The 7,321-nt window shown below is 53.8% G+C and overlaps 1 long non-coding RNA gene across 1 annotated transcript; it reads right to left on the reverse strand.

Moving 5' to 3' along the window:
• Positions 1 to 1,628: 1,628 nt before the first annotated feature.
• Positions 1,629 to 2,560, reverse strand: LOC123573491 (uncharacterized). Its single transcript, XR_006698046.2, has 2 exons — positions 2,384 to 2,560; positions 1,629 to 1,903 (listed from the first exon to the last, which is right to left on the reverse strand). It is a non-coding gene; the product is annotated as an uncharacterized lncRNA (long non-coding RNA).
• Between the last annotated feature and the right edge of the window lie 4,761 nt (positions 2,561 to 7,321).

The raw sequence follows: 7,321 nt of genomic DNA on the forward strand, positions 1-7,321 counted from the left end.
CCAATCCATATCACTGGTGGAAAAGCGGGGAAGCAACACTGCACCAGCTCTGAGCCCAAGCCTTAAGAAAGCATGACACATCCACTCCTGGGACCGGGGAGCTAGCAGGTAAGAAGTCCTGCTGGAGAGATCACATGGAGAGAGAGGAGGCACCTTTGTTACCTCAGAGCCCAGACTACCAGCTGTTCTTACCAAGGTCCCAGACATTAAGTGAAGCCATTGTGGGTGTTCCAGACCGCGCTGCCCACTGACTGTAGCCCCATGAGAGACCTCAACTGCAAAGACAGAAGAGCCACCCAGCTGAGCCTAGTCTAACCACAGACTCATCAGCCACTGTTGCTTTACATCACTGAGTTTTAGGGGGGCTTGCTGCACAGCAACAGATAAGCAGAATGGGATGGAAGCCTGTCATACTGTGGACATCTCCTTCTTCTCCTCCCCTCCCCTGGCCTTGGGCCAGATAAGCCAAACCTCAGCCCAGGCTTCTTGCGAGCTAGTCATGTCCTATGTCTAGGCCTAGGCCATCCCAAGCTCCTGCTGCCCTCTAGCAGGAGCCTCTGCTTTTTGGGGGAGCTGTGCTGCTCCCTTACTCTTGTCCCTGCTTTCTCCCCAACTCCTTTCTGCAGGAGAGTGGTGACTTTCCTGGGGGTGAGGGTGGGGTCAGGGGAACAAAGAATGCCCATCCCTGGCCCTGCTGGGTCTTTCTCCTGGATCCTGCTTCCACACAGGAAAACACATTCAGTCCAGGTCCCAGGGCCATGCACACAACCCTCACCCCACACAACTGTGAAAAGCCTCATCCATACGTCAAAGCCCGTATCATTTGCTAATTGATTCATTAATTCATTGATTCATTTGTTGATTCCGTGATCACCCAACAAACATTCCTGGAGCATTCTCTGCAGATGGCCTGTGCAGAGCTTGGATGTGACTCATCTCTAGGTCACCCACCCATCATGGAGCCTGGTACACAGCCAGCACTTGATGAATGCCAACTGTAGACTAAAGGAGGTGACCTTGGGTGGATATTGCCCTCTGAGACTCAGTTTCCTCATCTGTAAAATGAGGGTGCAGATAAACTCTGTTTCAAAAAGGACTGAGCCAAGGAACCCTCCTCATCAGACATCTGTGCGAGATTAGAGCAGCCAATGACTCATTTGCATAACAAGACTTGCGGGCAATTAAATGCTTCCCAGCTGCTGGGAAGCTGCAGAGGCCAGGTCTTCAGGGCTCCTTCATCTCTTCCCATTGTTTGTTTGTGTCTGGGCTGCTGGGAGCAGGAGAGGCACGACTGTAATGGTGCCCTGAGTGCATTTGAGAGGAAGGAAATGATGTCTGGCTGCATGCCTTTATCTAAAGTTGACTGTCTTCTTTTCAGTTGCTTTCTCCAGAGCTCTAGGTAGCCCCAGGCTACACCCTCTCCCGCAGAAGCTCTCCCAGCAGGCACTGGGTCCCTTCTTTCTTGGGTGGGGAGGGGTATGGGGGCGGGAGCAGCCTTTGGCTCATTCTCTTTTGTCTTTAGAAGGGGGAGGGCACTGCCTGTGAACATCGTGAATGACCAAAAAATGTCAGGAAAGGAGACGAAACTAAACCGAAGGAGACTAAAGAGAAATGACAATGACACGTAATGCGTGGTCCTCAATTAAATCCTGATTTAAACAAACAGGTTAATTCTATCTAAAAGATATAATTTGGAACAATTGGGGAAATTAGAACATGGATGAATATTAGATCATTGCTGTCTTAGCTGAGGCTGCCATGACGGAAGAGCAGAGCTGAGACTTCAGCAGCAGACACCTAGTTCTCCGGGTCTGAGGCGGGATGTCTGAGATGAGGCCAGCTGCCAACCGGGCTCAATTCCAGCGAGAGCTGTCTTCCAGGCTTCCAAACCAACCAGTCCTCACTGATGGAAAGAGAGAGAGAGCTCTGGTCTCATTCTCTTCCTATAAGGGCACTAATCCCATCATGGGACCCACCCTCATGCCCTCGTCTAAGCCTAATCACCTTCGAAGATGCCCCCTCCTGCTATCATCACACTGAGGGGCAGGACTTCAACATATGAATTCAACACATTCAATCCCTAACAATCACAGAGAATTGAGAAGAAAAGGAAATCTTAAGCCTCCCAACCATCTGAGCAGACCCCCTCTTGGCCAAGGGGACCCCAGAGGAAACTTGGGAGCTGAGTTCCCACCCACAGTGGGACAGGAGGTCAGACCTGCCTCATTGTATGCCCCCCTCCCTCATTAACTGCCACTGGGTTTCCTCCCTAAGGGCTGCAGAGAAACCAGCTCTTCCAAAAGGCTCCATCCTGCTTCCAACCAACGCTTGACCTACCCCCACCCCGCCCCATACCCCTTACAGGTTTGACACAGCAACTCACCTCTGTTCCTTCCTGATAGGAGACCACGGACCACAGAGAACTTCTGGTCAGTCTTCAGGGGATGCATGGTGAGGGTTTTCATGTCCTTCACTTCACCTTTTCACATCAGAGGGTAGAAAAGTCCACCCTCAGATTGTGCTGACACTGCCATGTCTTAAGCATGAGTGCCATGGAGAGGCAGGAAGCTCAAGTGCACACGCACACATTTCTCCTCTCATAAATATTCATGACTCCTCCTGTAGTTTACTGGATATGCATATTTGGCCACCCTACTCAGCATAAACCCTTGTCTAATTCTTCCCAATCTCGAAACGTCTGTTTCCTGCTTCTGACCGGAGGCTATGCTTCCCAGCCTGTCAGAAGGGCTGCCCAGCTGGCTGCTACCATTTACGAGAAACAAAGCTCTCCTTTCCAAACTTAGAAGTCTAACCATTCTTCAGTTGACAGTATCAATGTTAAATTTTTCAGGTATGGGATTTTTCAGAAAACTAAAGTAGAAATTTTCAGGTTAGTGGAGTTAGGTAGGAGAGTGTCCTGGGCTTTAGCGGATACTTACAGGAAACTCACTTTCAAAATGTATGTGGACAGGTAGAAAGCCATGTAGCAACACATTCACCATCCATGAATTGAGGAGAAGAGTAGATAGCATTTATTCTATAGGTTTGAAATTTTTCAAAAGAACAAGTCAGATAAAAAGAAGTGGGGGTCTACCTGGAGTTAGATTATGAGTTGGTTAATTCTCCCATCACCCCCAGGGCCTATGTGTAACAGAGCCCCTCACCCACTTTTCTCCCCAATCAGAGTATCTGGGGCTGTCCACGGGTACAGGACCCTGCAGAGAGTGGGGCTTAGGCAGGGAAAGTGGGAAAGAGACACTGGAGGACCTGAACTGGAGGCCAGCATGGATTAAGTTGGGTTGGCCTGGCTCAAGGACAGACAGAAGTGGGCCCCTGTGACTCTCTCTCCTGCAGGCCAACCTACAGCTGACCCCAGCCCAGGCCAGCAGATTCCTGCAGACTCAGGGGCTGAATGAAGGCGTATTTATGCTTCTGAGGTTCAGGGCTGCTTGTTAGGCAGCATTATGATGCCTGTAGGTAACTGGTACACAGTCCCCTCTGCTTCCCAGGTCACGGACACTGCCACAGAGCTCCACCTGCCCACCCAGGGCAGGAACTTGGTGGGGGAGGTCTGGTGCCCTGCCCGGCCCCCAGCCCCTCAGCCCCTGCCTCCTTCACACAGCTCCTCACTTGCCACGCCTCCTGCTAATGTTTACTGAGCACCTGCTCTGTGCCGCACGTGCCCGGTGCCAGCACTGTTCTCTACACAACCTCACTCCATGCCTATTGGTCTTGGGAGGGTGGGCGTATCATCTCCTGAGTGACACAGCAGACGGACAGAGGTGTGGGGCATCTGTTTCTCTGTAGGAATGCCATTCTTTCTCCCAACAGCAATGATGAGCAGGGGTGGACGAGGTCTCATAAACCCTCCTGCCTCTCAGCCTCAAAGGGCACTGGGGACTAGCACAACACTGACGGGTGGTTCACACCACAGTGCAGGCTCCCCTGTAGGGAACTGTCCAGGGTGTCTGCACATCTCTCTTCTTAGAGATCTGAGCGTTTGGAAAGATTAGAAATCACAAACTAAAATAGCTAGAGCAGGTATTTCTAGGGGGTGGGGTTACAGGTGATTTTTATTTGCTTTCTCATATTTATGTGTGTTTCCAGTATTCTCTGCAATGAACATGGTACTTTCTTAATCAGAAACGAAACGATGGTTTTATAGAGAGCAGGGAGGGAGACTTTGCACGGTGCTCCAGCCTGGGGTGGTGGGGGCAGTCTGGGGAGGACAGCACCCAAGACATTCTGTCCTTGAGTCAGGCTTCTGGCCATGGCAACCCAAGTTTAGGGAGAAGAGGAGCTCTGGGGAAGAAGCCTGAGGGTCGAGGCTTCAGTCCTGGCTCTCGCCTGCCCAGATTGGGAGCTGGGGCAGGGACCATGGGTCCTCAGCCTCGGATCCCCCTCTGTAAAATGAGGGGTTCATCCCATCCTGCACAGACTGCCAGAGGGTCCTGATCACCCAGGGAGGTGCCAGGGGGTCCTGACCACCCGTGGAGGTGTGGCCCCCACACCTCACTTCAGGAGCAGCAGAAGCCAGCACCAGTCACTGTGGGCTTTCTGTCCAAGCACTGCCGCTAGCATGCGGGAGGGAAGCTAGTCTCACCCGTCCACCAGCCTGGCTTCGGCTACACAGACAGCCCAGCACTTATTGCTAAGAGACAGCAGGGCAACGCTTCCCAGGGTTGTGCTGTGGTGTTGGAGCCGAGTTAATGAGATAAATAAAATAAACACCAGAATAGAAATGTGTGCACAGCCGGGAACCAGAGAGAAGTGGGTTCTCTCGGTGCTGAGCGCCGGCTGCAGAATCTGGCAGGCTGCGAGGCTCCCATGCGTCTGCAGGCTTGCATTTGAATCATGGATGATTGTAGTGGGCTGGGCTGCTCCCTGGGCAGGCGTCGGGTAGGGAGAGAGACCAAATACCCCGTGTTTTATTCTCTTCTTCCACAATGTGGTTACTTGCTCCCTCTGCCAGAGAGGAAGGGACCTTGGTGAGTATTTGGCCTCACCTCTTGTGACAGATGGGGAAACTGAGGCCCAGGGAGCTGGTGGGACTTCTCCCTGAACAGTGGACAGAGTCAAGTGAAGAGCTGGTGCTGGAGTCAGGTGGAGATCGTTTGAAACCCAATCCAGCCACTTCTCAGCGGTGTGATCTTGACCTAGCCCAGAGGGTAAATCACACAACGGCTCTGAAGCCTGGGTTTGAAGTTAGAATCAATGAAAGGCCACCAATGCCCAATGCCCAGCCCTGGGGGTGCAAGATGGGTGCACACAATTCTTTACCGCCTTTTCCAGGTCATGGAGCCTCAGGGCCCTGACCCTCTCCACTGGCAGGCCCTCCTGCTTGGCTCCTCACCCACCTTCCTCCTTCAGGAGTCCTTAGTGGTGTCTGAAAGGGACATTTTCCAAACAGACTCCTGCACTCTCAAAGTAGCGCATGGCCAAACGTGAGTGCCCATTCGCTGAGTGCCCTCCCGTTCGAGGGGTGCTCAGACCTCAGCGCCTGCGCCCCTTCCCGCCTCCACTCCTGTCCACTGGCCTCCCAGGAGTTCCCCCAGAGACCAGGCGTGTGCTGCTTTCTCAAGACCTTTGCGCCTGCGCCTCTGCTGCCCCCAACAGCCCCATGATGCCCTTGCTCTCGCCCCTCAGTTGTTGCCCTGGCAGGGCCACCTCCCGCTGTGCTAGCACCCACACTTCCCCAGCCCAACTCCTGCCCAGGAACCCACACTGCCCACTGTGTCCCCGCTCTCGGGGTGTCCTCTGTCCCGTGGGGCAGGCTGCCTCGCCCGTTTTATTCACTGCTATCTCTCAAGTATCTAGAACAACATCAGCGCATTGTAAGTGCTCGATGAACAGTCTCCCATTTGAAAAAAATATTGACACGGACGAAGGCAAATGTAAGGAGTGGAGTGTGGTGTGTGAGCTGAGCCCAGGCAGGTGCCCTGCATCTGTAAACGCCAAGAGGGACTCGGAAGTGGAGGATCATCAGTCACAGGGACCCGAAAACGCCCATGTTCTAGCAAAATTAAAACAACATGGGACAGAGTTTTAGAATCAAAGGACAACGAATATCACCCCAGGCACTTATTGCAGGAGTGAGGGAGCTGGGTGCCTGGGTTCAAAGCCACCTCCTGTCTGCAGGACCCAGGCAAGATTTTTGGAGTGTTAGTGCCTCTGCTTCCTTATCTGAGACAGGCATGATAATCCTCTCCTTTTCAGGGCTGCCATAGGGGCAGAGCCAAGTCTGTCTGTATGTGAAGGGCCCAGGCCACCATCATTGCCCACCCTTGAGACTGGGAGCCCCTGAAGGCTGGGAGCCCATCTGAGTCCTCTGTCCCTGCACATGGCTCTGGGGGAACTGGGCTGGACCCTTCGCCTTCCCTAAAGCAGCACAGCCTCAGCCAGAGTTCATGGTGAGAATGTCCCTTCCAAACCCAGCTCCCAGTTCTCCCCACCGACACGCCTCAGCTCCTCCTCCCCACTGCCTGAATCCTGGGGCTCAAGGGAAGAGAGGTAGGAAGTCTGGGGCCACCAGGCCTGCCCCATCACAGCTGCTGCTCTGCAGGGACTTCCAGGAGAGCAGCAGCCCCGCAGCAGGTCAGTACTCCTGGATCCTTCTCCTCTGGGAAGTGCAGCAGAGGGAGAAGGGCAGCAGCTGGGGTCCCCTTCCTGAGAGGCCCACGGCTCTCCCAGGCAGGCTCCTTCTGGGCGTCTTCCTTTGACCCTCTCTAGCTGAGAGTAGTTGGTCACCAAGCAGGTGCAGGGCCAGGAGAGGCCACTGGGCAGGGCTATGACCAGAGGGTAACGTCTATCCAAGTCATTCTGCCAAGTTGGGTCAAGGATTTTCTCAAGTGGAGGAGAGACGAAGGGGCAGTGCACACTCCTCTGCTGCTCCCAGCCCCCCTCACAGACTGGATGGCTACGTGCCTGTGGGGGTGCCTTCCTGGGAGAGTATAAAAATAGACTGGAGCAGGAGCTTCAGGGGTGCAGGGTGCAGAGCTGTAGGCATACAGGTCCATCCACAGGGTGCAGAGCTGTAGGCATGCAGGGTGCAGAGTGCAGGGCTACAGTGCAGGGATGCAGGGTACAGGGGTGCAGGGTGCAGAGGTGAAGTAGTGCTGGGTGCAAGGGTGCCAAGATGCAGGGGTACAGGATGCAGAGTAACAGGGGTAGAGGGAAGCAGGGGTGCAGAGATGCAGGAGTGCAGGGGTGCAGGGACTGCGAACTGACAACCCCATGTCCTTCCTACCCTTCACCTCTGTCCTCTTGGTTTGCTGAGCATCTTGGGAAACAGATCTTGGTGCCATCCGCTTGGGCTAGTGAT

This window comes from Macaca fascicularis, chromosome 5 (genome assembly GCF_037993035.2).
Source record: "Macaca fascicularis isolate 582-1 chromosome 5, T2T-MFA8v1.1".
Classification (NCBI taxonomy): domain Eukaryota; kingdom Metazoa; phylum Chordata; class Mammalia; order Primates; family Cercopithecidae; genus Macaca; species Macaca fascicularis.